Genomic DNA, 15,289 nt, shown 5'->3' on the forward strand with positions numbered 1-15,289 from the left:
GGGTGGATGCTACCCACCAAAAAGGAAAGTTTCCATCAAACTCAAATTGAAGAAAATAGGAAAACCGGTAGACCATTCAGGTATGACCTCAATCAAATCCCTTATGATTATACAGTGGAAGTGAGAAATAGATTTAAGGGCTTACATCTGATAGACAGAGTGTCTGATGAACTATGGAATGAGGTTCGTGACATTGTACAGGAGACAGGGATCAAGACCATCCCCATGAAAAAGAAATGCAAAAAAGCAAAATGGCTGTCTGGGGAGGCCTTACAAATAGCTGCGAAAAGAAGAGAGGTGAAAAGCAAAGGAGAAAAGGAAAGACATAAGCATCTGAATGCAGAGTTCCAAAGAATACCAAGAAAAGATAAGAAAGCCTTCTTCAGCGATCAATGCAAAGAAATAGAGGAAAACAACAGAGTGGGAAAGACTAGAGATCTCTTCAAGAAAATCAGAGATACCAAGGGGACATCTCATGCAAAGATGGGCTCGATAAAGGACAGAAATGGTATGGACCTAACAGAAGCAGAAGATATTAAGAAGAGGTGGCAAGAATAGACAGAAGAACTGTACAAAAAAGATCTTCATGACTCAGATAATCACAATGATGTGATCACTCATCTAGAGCCAGACATCTTGGAATGTGAAGTCAAGTGGGCCTTAGAAAGCATCACTACAAACAAAGCTAGTGGAGGTGATGGAATTCCAGTTGAGCTGTTTCAAATCCTGAAAGATGATGCTGTGAAAGTGCTGCACTCAATATGCCAGCAAATCTGGAAAACTCAGCAGTGGCCACAGGACTGGAAAAGGTCAGTTTTCATTCCAGTTCCAAAAAAAGGCAATGCCAAAGAATGCTCAAACTACCGCACAATTGCACTCATCTCACATGCTAGTAAAGTAATGCTCAAAATTCTCCAAGCCAGGCTTCAGCAATATGTGAACTGAGAACTTCCTGATGTTCAAGCTGGTTTTAGAAAAGGCAGAGGAACCAGAGATCAAATTGCCAACATCCACTGGATCATGGAAAAAGCAAGAGAGTCCCAGAAAAACATCTATTTCTGCTTTATTGACTATGCCAAAGCCTTTGACTTTGTGGATCACAATAAACTGTGGAAAATTCTTCAAGAGATGGGAATACCAGACCACCTAACCTGCCTCTTGAGAAACCTATATGCAGGCCAGGAAGCAACAGTTAGAACTGGACATGGAACAACAGACTGGTTCCAAATAGGAAAAGGAGTCCATCAAGGCTGTATATTGTCACCCTGCTTATTTAACTTATATGCAGAGTACATCATGAGAAACGCTGGCCTGGAAGAAGCACAAGCTGGAATCAAGATTGCCGGGAGATATATCATTAACCTCAGATATGCAGATGACACCACCCTTATGGCAGAAAGTGAAGAGGAACTAAAAAGCCTCTTGATAAAAGTGAAAGTGGATAGCGAAAATGTTGGCTTAAAGCTCAACATTCAGAAAACGAAGATCATGGCATCCGGTCCCATCACTCCATGAGAAATAGATGGAGAAACAGTAGAAACAGTGTCAGACTTTATTTTTGGGGGCTCCAAAATCAGTGCAGATGGTAACTGCAGCCATGAAATTAAAAGATGCTTACTCCTTGGAAGAAAAGTTATGACCAATCTAGATAGTATATTCAAAAGCAGAGACATTACTTTGCCGACTAAGGTCCGTCTAGTCAAGGCTATGGTTTTTCCAGTGGTCATGTATGGATGTGAGAGTTGGATTGTGAACCAGGCTGAGCGCTGAAGAATTGATGCTTTTGAACTGTGGTGTTGGAGAAGACTCTTGAGAGTCCCTTGGACTGCAAGGAGATCCAACCAGTCCATTCTGAAGGAGATCAGCCCTGGGATTTCTTTGGAAGGAATGATGCTGAAGCTGAAAGTCCAGTACTTTGGCCACCTCATGTGAAGAGTTGACTCATTGGAAAAGACTCTGATGCTGGGAGGGATTGGGGGCAGGAGAAGAAGGGGACGACTGAGGATGAGATGGCTGGATGACATCACAGACTCGATGAACGTGAGTCTGAGTGAATTTCGGGAGTTGGTGATGGACAGGGAGGCCTGGCGTGCTGCAATTCATGGGGTCGCAAAGAATTGGACACGACTGAGCAACTGAACTGAACTGAATTGATGATCACATAATTAGCATATCCAGAGCCTAAAGCAGAGACCACTCTTTGCTCTCAGTTGCTGAGACCTGATTCTGAGGTTCAGCTCCTCTTTAGGGCACTGTCACTGATTGAGTTGAGCTGGTCCTTTAACAGCGGGCCAGGTTGAAGATTGCAGGGGATGACAGTGTTATGAAAGTATGGAGGCCCTTGACACTTTCTCATGTAGGTCTGAAACAAAGCATTGGTGTTCCCTCTCATCATTTATTTTTAACATAGTATTGAAAGTTCTAGCTAAAGTGATGACAAGAAAAAGGAAATATTAGAAAATGGATTGGGAAGGAAGAAATAAAAACTCTTTGTTTGCAGTTGACATTTTCACTTATGTAGAGGACCTGCTAGATCCTTTGAGCTGAGAGCAGCCATGTGTGCTGTGGGTTGTAAGTTACTGTGTTGTAATTCTCTCACATAATTTAACATTTGCTTAGCAAACATAGATTGTATGTTGCATACTGCTTTCTTCTGCGTTGGGAGAACTCAGAGAAAAGCCAGTGCCTTGCCTAGGATATAACGATAAACTGCAGGAAGTGACCATTCTCCTGTGTGCTGCCCTCCCAGCCGTGCTCTCTCATCCTAGGACAGTGTTCTCGTGATAGGTCACTCAAAGATGGAGGGTAGCCTGAGACATACCCCAGGTTGCTCTGAGAGGCAAGAACAGAGAACAGCGGTGTGGATGCCAAGAAGCCAGAGTCAAGGCAGAGACTAATCTCTAGGGATGCATCAGGAAATGGTGGCAGTGGTGGTGGTGAAAATCTTGTCATGTCCCCACTGAGAGCATCTGCAGCACACAGTGCTCTTGGCTGCCAGCCCAGCTGCTGTCACCCAGGTTTACCACAGCATGGGCTAAAGCCACAGTTCTCAAGGTGTGGTTGGCTGCCATCTCAGCACAGTAGAGGGTCTAGTGCCACCCTGTTCTTGTGACGCACAGTCCTCTAATGGGTGACCTTATCCCTGATGGTCTGGACAAATGTTTTCCAGATGGAGCTTGAAGTCTAAGATGCTTCTCACCTAATTCTCCCTCCTTCCCCTTCTACAGGACTCTGGTTTGAGGCTCTGCCCAGTCCCTGCTGCTCCCTCTCCCCTCACCTCCCACATGCTGATGCCTAGCTGTCTTCTCAGACAACCGGACCTCATACCAGTGCTGTGTGTGACATTTAGCAGAACTGGCAGGTGTGGATTGAGAACATGCATAATTTTGGTGTTCATATAATGTGATGAAATTGAGCTTGGACTTTTTAGTTGTATATGCAAGTGTGTGTTCAATATATCAAGTTAGAAGTCACCTAAAAAAAGAAAATCTGAACTAGTCCCAGCTGGAAGAAACAGAGGAGGTTGTGTAATATCGTCTTCATCATAAGAAATAAATATTTGGTCTTTGGCCCTATTTCTGGCACAGAACTCCTACCAACCTTGGAATTTCCTAAGTGATGAGAGTGATACAGTTGCCTTTCATTATGTTAATGAGGTGTCTTTTGGAAGCACCTAAGGAGGGAGGAAAACAACGTCCTCCAGGGAGGGGAGAGGGGCTGGAGGTTGAATGGGGGACCAATGGTCGATGATGTAATCAACCATACTTATTTAATGAAACCTCCATGAAATCCAGAAGGACCAGACTTTTTGAGCTTCGAGGTTGGTGAACACAGAGAGAGTCAAGGAGTGGGGTGGGGGGAGCTCAGACAGGGCATGGAAGCTTTATGCCCTTTCCCTATAAGCAGCTCTATACATCTCTTCCATCTGGCTGTTCCTGTGTCAGTCGCTCAGTCATATCCGACTCTTTGCGACCCCATGAATCACAGCATGCCAGGCCTCCCTGTTCATCACCATCTCCCGGAGTTCACTCAGACTCACGTCCATCAAGTCCGTGATGCCATCCAGCCATCTCATCCTCGGTCATCCCGTTCTCCTCCTGCCCCCAATCCCTCCCAGCATCAGAGTCTTTTCCAATGAGTCAACTCTTTGCATGAGGTGGCCAAAGTACTGGAGTTTCAGCTTTAGCATCATTCCTTCCAAAGAAATCCCAGGGTTGATCTCCTTCAGAATGGACAGGTTGGATCTCCTTGCAGTCCAAGGGACTCTCAAGAGTCTTCTCCAACACTATTATAATAAACTTATAGTCTAGTAAGTAAAATATTTATCTGAGTTCTTTGGGCCACTCTAGCAAAGTAATCAAGCTTAAGGAGATGGTCATTGGAAGCTCTGACCTATAGCGGGGTGGTCAGAAACACTGGTGACAATGGGGATTTGAGGTTGGCATCAGAAGTGGGGGCAGTCTTTTAGGACTGAGTCCTTACCCATGGCATCTGATGTTGTCTCCATCAGAACTGAGTTAGGTGCAGGACACTCAGGCAGAGAATTGCTGGTGTGGGAAAAATTCCATACGGATATTAGATTTGGAATCAGAATCATACATTGTTATTGAGATGTTCAGTTTAGTTCAATCATTCAGTCATGTCTGACTCTTTGTGATCCCCTGGACTGCAGCAGGCCAGGCTGCCCTGTCCATCACCAACTGCTGGGGTTTATTCAGACTCATGTCCATTGAGTTGGTGATGCCATCCAACCATCTGATCCTCAGTCATCCCCTTCTCCTCCTGCCCTCAATCTTTCCCAGCATCAAGGTCTTTTCAATGAGTCAGCTCTTTGCATCAGATGGCCAAATTATTGGAGTTTCAGCTTCAGCATCAGTCTTTCCAATGAATATTCAGGACCGATTTCCTTTAGGATGGACTGGTTGGATCTCCTTGTAGTCCAAGGGACTCTCAAGAGTCCTCTCCAACACCACAGCTCAAAAGCATCAATTCTTTGATGCTCAGCTTTCTTTATAGCCCAACTCTCATGTACATACATAACTACTGAAAAAACAATAGCCTTGACTAGACAGATTTTGTTGGCAAAATAATGCCTGTGCTTTTTAATATGCTATCTAGATTAGTCATGGCTTTTCTTCAAGGAGTAAGCATCTTTTAATTTTGTGGCTGCAGTCACCATCTGCAGTGATTTTGGAGCCCCCCCCAAAAAAAGTCTGTCACTGTTTCTCCATCTATTTGCCATGAAGTGATGGGACCAGATGACATGATCTTAGTTTTCTGAATGTTGAGGTTTAAGCCAACTTTTTCGCTTTGCTTTTTCACTTTCATCAAGAGGCTTATTAGTTTCTCTTAACTTTCTGCTATAAGGGTGGTGTGATCTGCATATCTGAGGTTATTGATATTTCTCCCAGCAATCTTGATTCCAGCTTGTGCTTTGTCTAGCCCAGCGTTTCTCCTGATGTACTCTGCATAGAAGTTAAATAAGCAGGGTGACAATATACATCTCTGATGTATTCCTTTTCCTATTTGGAACCAGTCTGTTGTTCCATGTCCAGTTCTAACTGTTGCTTCCTGACCTGCACACAGATTTCTCAAGAGGCAGGTCAGGTGGTCTGTTATTCTGATGTCTTTAAGAATTTTCCATAGTTTGTGGTGATCCACACAGTCAAAGGGTATTCCTGCGGTTGATACAATGGCCAGGGTGGGGAGAAGAAAGCATATTTTGATGCCAAAATCCTGGAAAGAAAGGTTGCTGTCAGAGAGCAGATAGATCCCAACTGTGAACATAAGGAAGTGCAGAAAAATAGGTTCAAGGTGTGATGCCACAAAATATAGCCCAGAGCAAGAAAATGAAAAAGGAGACAAAAATCCGTGACATAGACACAAAGATACAGGTTCCAGCAAAAATGCAGGAATGAAAAGGAAACATTATGGTTTGGGCATGTATAATGTAAGCCTGAAAAGTGCTTCAACTCATGAAAACAGGCAAGGAGACTGAAAGATTTAATGATAACTCATTTGAGGCAGTAGATGTAGCTCAAACAAGAAAGGCCGGGATTAAGTCCCATATGAAGAAAAGAAAGAGTATGTAGTGTTGCTGTTGGAAGTAATCTCTGGCACGTCCTGCGCTGAACTATTTCTGCTCATCGGTGAAGGAGAAGAGAGTGAAGGAATTACCATTGGCATCAGAAATCTTGCATTAGATGAACACATCAGGAAGGTTATTCATTCAAGTCTTTACACACTTGCTGATATCAAACAATGGAATACATGAAATAATTTAAAATATTAGAAGTAGCAAATGAAAATTTTAGGTATAAATGAGTTATTCTGTACAAAAATAATAATGTTTAGCTAGATATTGCTTTTTAAATAATTTCCCCCAATAGTGGAGATAGGCTTACACAATCTATTAATGTTTTTTCCCCAAGTTCTACCATATATTTTGAATGCTAGGTACTTAGAATCAAGAAACACAGCATTTGATTTTCAAAGTGTTGCTAATTAACCCTTCAGTTCAGTTCAGTTCAGTCGCTCAGTCGTGTCCGACTCTTTGCGACCCCATGAATCACAGCACACCAGGCCTCTCTGTCCATCACCAACTCCTGGAGTTCACTCAGACTCACATCCATCGAGTCAGTGATGCCATCCAGCCATCTCATCCTCGGTCATCCCCTTCTCCTCCTGCCCCCGATCCCTCCCAACATCAAAGTCTTTTCCAATGAGTCAACTCTTCGCATGAGGTGGCCAAAGTACTGGAGCTTCAGCTTTAGCATCATTCCTTCCAAAGAAATCCCAGGGCCGATATCCTTCAGAATGGACTGATTGGATCTCCTTGCAGTCCAAGGGACTCTCAAGAGTATTCTCCAACACCACAGTTCAAAAGCATCAATTCTTCAGTGCTCAGCTTTCTTCACAGTCCAACTCTCACATCCATACATGACCACTGGAAAAACCATAGCCTTGACTAGATGGACCTTTGTTGGCAAAGTAATGTCTCTGCTTTTGAATATACTATCTAGATTGGTCATAACTTTTCTTCCAAGGAGTAAGTGTCTTTTAATTTCATGGTTGCAATCACCATCTGCAGTGATTTTGGAGCCCCCCAAAATAAAGTCTGACACTGTTTCTACTGTTTCCCCATCTATTTCCCATGAAGTGATGGGACCAGATGCCATGATCTTCGTTTTCTGAATGTTGAGCTTTAAGCCAACTTTTTCACTGTCTTCTTTCACTTTCATCAAGAGGCTTTTTAGCTCCTTTTCACTTTCTGCCATAAAGTGGTGGTGTCATCTGCATATCTGAGGTTATTAACCCTTACCAAGATTTAATTCAAGCAATGTGAAAATGAGATGAAAAAAGTAATCATTTCAGCAGAGAGCAGGAGCCTGGTAGGCTGCAGTCCATGGGGTCGCTAAGAGTCAGACACGACTGAGCGACTTCACTTTCACTTTTCACTTTCATGCATTGGAGAAGGAAATGGCAACCCACTCCAGTGTTCTTGCCTGGAGAATCTCAGGAACGGGGGAGTCTGATGGGCTGCTGTCTATGGGGTCGCACAGAGTTGGACACAACTGAAGCAACTTAGCATCAGCAGCAGCAGAAGAAAGGAAAATGAGCTTCCTGGGTGGCTCAGTGATAAAGAGCCTGCCTGCCAGTGTAGGAGACACAGTTTCAACCCCTGAGTGAGGAAGACTTCCTGGAGGAGGAAATGACAACCCACTCTAGTATTCTTGCCTGGGAAATTCCACGGACAGAAGAGCCTAGTGGGCTACAGTCCATGAGGTCACAAACAGTCAGACATGACTTAGTGACTAAACAGTGACAATCATAACAGAAAAGAAAATGTCAACTATACTTGCATTTTATTGGTTGGACTCAATATAGTTGTTTAAAACAAACCAACAGACAAGACCAATTGCTTACTCTCCCATTTCTATTTTCCAGGGAGTAGAATGGGAGTTCTATTTTCTTTTCAAATCACTCATGGGTCCAGTTGTTTTACAACTGGTGCTTTTTTCCTTTCATGTAAAAGTGAAATACCGCTAATCCATAAATTACAAGTTGTAGTAAAGAAAAATGAGGTATTGTGTTTGACACAATGGATGGATTACTGGCATCCAGTGGGAATACAATGTATGGTGGTTCTTAACTCACGGGGAGTGAAACATCATTGGTATCTTTAATAAGTGTTAGTCAAAAATGTGAAAAGGAAAAACATAAGATTGTTCAAAATATACAGGCGTAAGTATAAGAAATCTAAATCAACATTACAAATGTAGGGCAAAGGCACATATAAATCATAAGACCTGCAAGAAGGATGCATGTTTGGGGAAGAAAAATGGAGAGCTTCCTAAATATATGTGAATCAAGAAGACAAGGAAGGAAGATTATAAGCCCCTGGAGAGAGATTGAAATGAATTCAATGACGGAAGAAGCAAATGCAGCACAAAAACTGAATGACTTATTTGTTTTAGTGCTCATTGGGGAAAACCTGAAGTTCTCCTGGAAAGTGAAAAGTTCCAGGGGGGAGATGGCAAAACTCCTAAAACTAAAGACCTGGAAAATCATTTACATAGGGAGCGTCTCATCAGAATGAGCCTACAGTGCCTGCAGATTGCTTTATTGGGGAATTTTGTCAAAATGATTTCAGATGTGAAAGTCCCTGCAAATTGATAATTTAGGGATCAGACTCAGTGGGTATCTGCACATTAAAACTATGTAGAATAATATTTTATGCTCATAGATATGTGTTGCAGCATTATTTATAATAGAGAAGAATGGAGATTTTTGTAAAAATACAAAAAAAGAGAGAATTGTTAAACATTATAAAAGTTATTATAAGATATTTTATCAACAAAATAATGCTTATAAAAGTAAAAATGTCATAAAATTGTTATAATGTCTTGAGGTTAATTTGTGTTTTTATTTGCCAGTATAATTTAACTATAGTGGCCTGCAAACTTTTTATTCTTAAAAATACATTTTATATCACAGTCTAACAAACATATACACATATAAGATATATACATATATAAAGGTGAAGTAAAAGTTTTACCAATATCTACCTTTAGAGTTAATTTTTTTTAGACCTTTAAAAAAAAAAAAAGTTTTAGGTTTACAACACATCGGCAAAAAGCTACAGAAATTCCCCGTAGACCCCCTCCCCTCACACGCATGCCGTTATCAACAGAGTGGTACCTTTTTTAAAAAAACAAAAACAAGGATGAACTACACTGACACACCATAATCACCAAGGTCCCCAGTTCATCTTAGAGTTCACTTTAATAAAGTGAGTAGTGCTGCAGCTTCTATAGATTTGGACAAAATTATAATCCCTCATTATAATGCTATTCAAAGTATTTTCACTGCTCACAGAAATAACTTCTGTACTTTCTGTATTCATCTCCCCACAAACTCCTGGCAATCATTGATCTTTTTATTGTCTCCATAGTTTTACATCTTTCAGAATGTCATATAGTTGAAATCTATTTTTCTTTTTTGTTCTTTCTCCTTGAAAAGAGAGGTTCAAAGTCTTTCTAAGATCACTTATGGCCCTCCCACACATGGACCAGACAGGCTCCAGGTGACAAGGACCCCCCAACCAAATACTGCAGCTTTTCTTCCAATACCGAGCCCTGTCCCACTGTCCTGCCCAGAAGTCAAGTGAAGGGGGTGGGGGGGGGACACAAGATGGCTGTTTGTAGAAAGCCCACACCTTTTGTGCCCTTTGTAAACAATGAATACAGATTCCTGTCCGATGTATTGTAAGTAGAGAAGCCATTTCTTCAGGGCCTTGCTCTGAGCATACCCCATATAATATTAATATAACATTAACTGAATGAAAATTCCATATACAGAACAATAAAAATTTGTGAAAGACAGTAACCGAAGGGAAAAAATCCAAGGCAATCCATAATAAAATGTTAAAAATAATTATCTCTGATGGGTGCATCAAGGCTATAGATTATTTTTATGTTCTTTTACTTTTATGGATTTTCTAAAATTAGTAGGTACTTTTTATATGCAGACATATGTTAAATGTGAATCTGTATAAGTACTGTGAAAAGTTTAAAAAATCAATTAGCTCTAGAAGACATAAATAAAAGCAGCATTTCTTTGCTTCACCTTTTTTGCTTTCCCAAGTTATCCACTTGCAAACCTTTTAACTGTTTCTTCTGTTATTTACCTCCATATACTAAATAACCATCTTTAGTTTTTAAGGGATTATTTATTGAATTATTCATGTAGAAAATAGATTTGAAACCCCACACAAATATTTTGTTTCTTTTCCCAACACATTTGCCTCTTATTTAGATTAAATAAGTCATTTATTTATTTTTTTTGTGAGTATTTGTGTTTATCCAGAGTGGAGTTGTTGTATAGTGTCATATACTATTTCATTCTCTTCCTTGTACAAGTTATTGTTTTCCTTGCAGGCCAATAGTTGATCCCTTTTGTTGTTTTCTTAAGAGCCTATTCAGAAACTGTCAGAGATGTAAAGACCTTCTCAATGTAATTGAATAAATCAACTATGGTTTGAGTTTAAGTTCCTTGGAAATAGAGCTGGTAAAGGGGTGTGGATGCATGGGTTTTACTGAGTCAGCACACACAGGAGAAGAGTGGAGGAAGCACTGGTCTGAGACAGGAAGTAAGCAGGGCGTTTTCTCTCATGGGGGTTTTCCTTTTGTTTGCTCCCAAGGGAAGAGTTACCTCTGAGCACTGTGGGCAGCCCAGGTGGCTCAGTGGGTAAAGAATCCACGTGCAGTGTAGGAGACACAGAAGATGTGTGTTCAATCTCTGGGTCGGGAAGATCCCATGGAAGAGGAAATGGCAACCCACTCCAGTATTCTTGCCTGAGAAATCCCACGGACAGACCTGGACACAACTGAAGTGACTGAGCATGCACTGTGGGCAGTGGGATAGAGCTTCTAATCTCCAGGACCTGATGGTTCCCTCTTGGAGCAGGACAGAAGGGATGGATGGGTGTCCTCAGCCTCCACCAGCTGGAGGATGGGTGCACTGGCCCAGTTAAGGGGGCTGGGGCAGGTCCAGAGCATCCAATGTAGGGAACCTCTCAGCATCTCCCTCCCACCCTCCCCTCTTCTCACCTCCCCCACACCCAGCCCCATCCTTCTCTTCCTCCTCTTTCTCTCCCTCCCCTCCCCTCCCCCTTCTCATCCTTCCCTCCGTCTGTCTTGGCGTCCTTGTTCCTGGGTGCCCAGATGAAAGGATCTGCAGGTTTTCTCTCGAAGCAGCCAGATTCTCTAGAGAGTAACCCCATTTCTTGCCTGAGGCATAGATTCTTTTTTCCCATATTCTTGGACCCTACAAAGGGGATGGTCTAATGAATGGACCATGTTTTGCGGCACAGGAGCTCTCACCTGTTCAATATTTGTTCCACTCTTCTGCAATTGTGTGTGACTTAAGCCCAGTCCTCTGCCAGGCAGCAAGGGGGCTATAAAGGGGTAGAAATTCTGGGATTAAATTTCTTCTTAAGTAGACTTCCAACCAGTGCTTCTGCTTTTAGTCCCTCCTCTGTATTTCTGCCTTGGAAAGTAACTGTTTGCCTAACCTGAACCATTCCAGGTTCTGTGATAAAAAAAAAGCTTTATCTTTCTCCCTCTTCCTCCGGATGGCTGTCTTAGCTTTTCCTTTCCCCAGTGTGCTTAGTAAGCTGAAATGTGTCCTGCTTTCCAGCTGTAAACCTTCCCTTGACACCGTACCTGCTGTCTTTAGGGTTCATTCACGTTCTTCCTCATTACTCTCATTACAGTCAATTTTAGGGGACAAATTTACATTCAATCACCATGCTAAAATAAAACACTGTCATTTGTAAGAAAATGAACTCTTAAGTGTGCTTGGTTTTCCATGTTGACAGAAATTGTAAAACCAATTAGTAGATATATTTTAACTGCATTATGAACCTCTGCAGATAATTAAACAAAGTGGAAACAAAATGCAGCAAAATGAAAATGGTAACATGCCTGTCTTTATTCATATTTGTGGACTCTTCTTTGCTAGACACTTGAATTTGGGGAATTAGGAGGAAATAGCTATCACTGACAGAAAAGGATTGTTTGAAAAACAAAAAGTTAAAGTGTTAGTCGCTCAGTTGTGTCTGATTCTTGACCCCATGGACTGTAGCCCGCACAGCTCCTTTGTCCATGGGATTCTCCAGGCAAGAACACTGAAGTGGGTTGTCATTTCTTCCTCCAGGGGATACTCCTGACCCAGGGATTGAACCTGCGTCTCCGGCATTGGAGGCAGATTTTTTACCGTCTGAGCCACCAGGGGATGATTTATATTTGTGTGTAAAAGGTACACTGTTCCTTTGTGAAATCTGTCAACCTTGTGTCTCTGAAGTAGTGTTCTTTGTTTGGGTCCAGGGTGAGATTTTGGATTCTGAAAACTCTCAGTATGTAGGATTTTGTAACATGTAATATGTGGAGGGTGCACTGTTCGTGTCTCTAGTCCATGTATAAGTAAGTTTTCAGTCTTTTATTCCAAGAATAAAAATTTCTGGGCTGCACATTCACTTGTAAGATATGCCCATAATAAAAAGAAAGTTCTGCCTCTCTGGAGAATCACTCAGCCAAGGAAGTTCCATTTTTATGAGGAAGCAAATCCCTTGAGAGAAAGCTTGATGGGGCTGGAATCTAAAAACTAAATTTCTGCTAGAGTACTGACAAGGGCATAGACCAATGGTCCTGTATTATTATAAATTGATATTGATAAAAAGTAAATCTGCTGCTAATTTGCTCAAGTAATAATTACAGTATTGATTTATAGAATACTTCACATTTCTCATAATATTATCCAAACAGTTGCTAATTTTATTTTTACTAGAATATTGAGAATGTTTTTATGTGGCATTCTTCATATACAACAGATAAAGCAATTGTGGCATGAACTGCCAAAGGTACAGTATCTCTCTGAGCAGCAGACCAGAGTGTAAAACTGACATCCATGAACCGAGCCCTGAATTCTCTTAGCTGCACAATTTGGGCTCTCTTTTAACATGCTCTGCACTCATAGATACCTTATATGCTTTGTTCTACAATTGTCTTGTGAGGTTTTTTTTTTTTTTTTTTAAAGATTTTTGTTGCTTTAAATACTGCAAAAGTCTTCAATCTGACAGAAAATCAACTCTGTGTCATTCATTAAATCTATACTTTCTTCTAGTTGGTAGTTTTTAGCAGCTAAATTCCTATTTACTATTTATGTTTCCATAAAGTCTGAATTTTAGACCTCTTGGTGCCTTTTTTTTTTTTTTTTTGAGATATGTGTATCTACCTCTGTGGGATTCATTCCTGATTTTGTGCTCCTTCTCTTCTGTTATTGCCATCCTCCTCCTCATTATTATTATTATTTTGCCCCTTAATACCTCCAAGCCTCTCTGGACTGAAAGAATTTGGTATAAGCAGTTCTAAGGGAAGCAGAAAAACTCATGTTGACAAGTTTTGTGAGTCGGGGTAGTGGTTGGAGGGACCAGGTCAAACAAGACTTCTGACCGAGCACATGAGGCTCTCTTACTCAGCCGAGGGAGTGTATCCTGTAATCACAAGGCCCACAGGGAATCCTTTTTTTTTTTTTTTTTTTTGGGCTGCACAACACTGCATGTGGGATTTCAGTTCCTTGAAAAGGGATAAAATCCGTGTCTCCTGAAGTGGAAGCATGCTATCTTAACCACTGGACCACCCTCCACAGTTAATCGTGTCACATTCAGACACACCTTGCAGTATATAGTCTCTGAGAGTTACAGAAGATCAGCAACATGGTTCTGACATTGCCATTGAATAAGCTGTGGGCCACTTGGCTTGCAAATTCCAGAGACAGATTTTCTAGTACCTGTAGCACCAAAATTACTCCATATATATCACATATTACCAAATAGGTCATGGTATAATTTCTAGCCACACAAATATGTCATTCCATTCTGAAATAATGTCCCCTGTGGTGCTGAAAAATAAACGGGCTTTTAAGTGAAGGAGAGAATGGAATCATCTTCAAATACAGTATTTTCAGTGTTGAGAACAATTGCAAAATGGCATTGAGAAATTAATGCTGCTGTCTACTGTGAATGATGGCATCCAGGATGGAAGAGTTCCACAACTTGATTCTTAGTGAGTCTCTCCTCATCTCACCTGACTCCTGACATGCAGTCATTCTCCAAAAGCTTTAGTTGGAATGAGGGCAAAACTAGCAAGATTTTATCTGTCTGTTGGTCAGTACTTTCCTTAGGATCGATGCAGAAAGCAGGTTGTTGACTGCCAAATTGTTCCAGGATATTGAGAAGTGAGTAAATTTACTGACAAGTGATGAGGATTTTCAAGGGGCTCCATAGTCATGTCATATGGTTGAAAGACAATAAGGAAGGGAAAACAGTGTATATAGGTGAGGTGGAACAGCTCTAGCATCTGAAATCTGATGCAGTTTGGGTCAGTTGACCTTTTGTTTTGACCTAGGTTGACAGAGTTGTTGTTTAGTCGCTGAGTCCTGTCTGTTTGCTACCACATGGACTGTAACCTGCCAGGCTCTTCTGTCCATGGGATTTCCTGGGCAGGAATACTGGAGTGGGTTGCTATTTCCTTATCCAGGGGATCTTCGTGACCTGAAGATCGAATACACAACTCCTCCATTGCCAGGTGAATTCTTTGCCACTGAGCCACAAGGGAAGCCCCAGGTTGATAGAGTGGGAATCATAAAACTAAATCATAAAAATAAAATAGAATATATTTCTATGGTTTATATTATACTCAGTCTACGTCAACCTTGAGGTTGATGTTTATTATGAGCCAAAACAAACTGTAAGAATTAAAATAATTATATATTCTATTTATTTATTTTTAAATATTTATTGTATATGGACCATTCAGGTATGACCTCAATCAAATCCCTGATGATTATACAGTGGAGGTGAGAAATAGATTTAAGGGCTTAGATCTGATAGATAGAGTGCCTGATGAACTATGGAATGAGGTTCATGACATTGTACAGGAGACAGGGATCAAGACCATCCCCATGAAAAAGAAATGCAAAAAAGCAAAATGGCTGTCTGGGGAGGCCTTACAAATAGCTGCGAAAAGAAGAGAGGTGAAAAGCAAAGGAGAAAAGGAAAGATATAAGCATCTGAATGCAGAGTTCCAAAGAATAGCAAGAAGAGATAAGAAAGCCTTCCTCAGCGATCAATGCAAAGAAATAGAGGAAAAGAACAGAATGGGAAAGACTAGAGATCTCTTCAAGAAAATTAGAGATACCAAGGGAACATTTCATGCAAAGATGGGCT

At 41.2% G+C, this 15,289-nt stretch overlaps 1 non-coding gene across 1 annotated transcript; it reads right to left on the minus strand.

Annotated features, from left to right (window-relative positions):
* Positions 1-9,688: 9,688 nt before the first annotated feature.
* Positions 9,689-9,814, minus strand: LOC120867847. Its single transcript, XR_005722039.1, has one exon. It is a non-coding gene; the product is annotated as a small nucleolar RNA SNORA11 (small nucleolar RNA).
* Between the last annotated feature and the right edge of the window lie 5,475 nt (positions 9,815-15,289).

Source organism: Oryx dammah, unplaced genomic scaffold (genome assembly GCF_014754425.2).
Source record: "Oryx dammah isolate SB20612 unplaced genomic scaffold, SCBI_Odam_1.1 HiC_scaffold_1, whole genome shotgun sequence".
Taxonomy (NCBI): Eukaryota; Metazoa; Chordata; class Mammalia; order Artiodactyla; family Bovidae; genus Oryx; species Oryx dammah.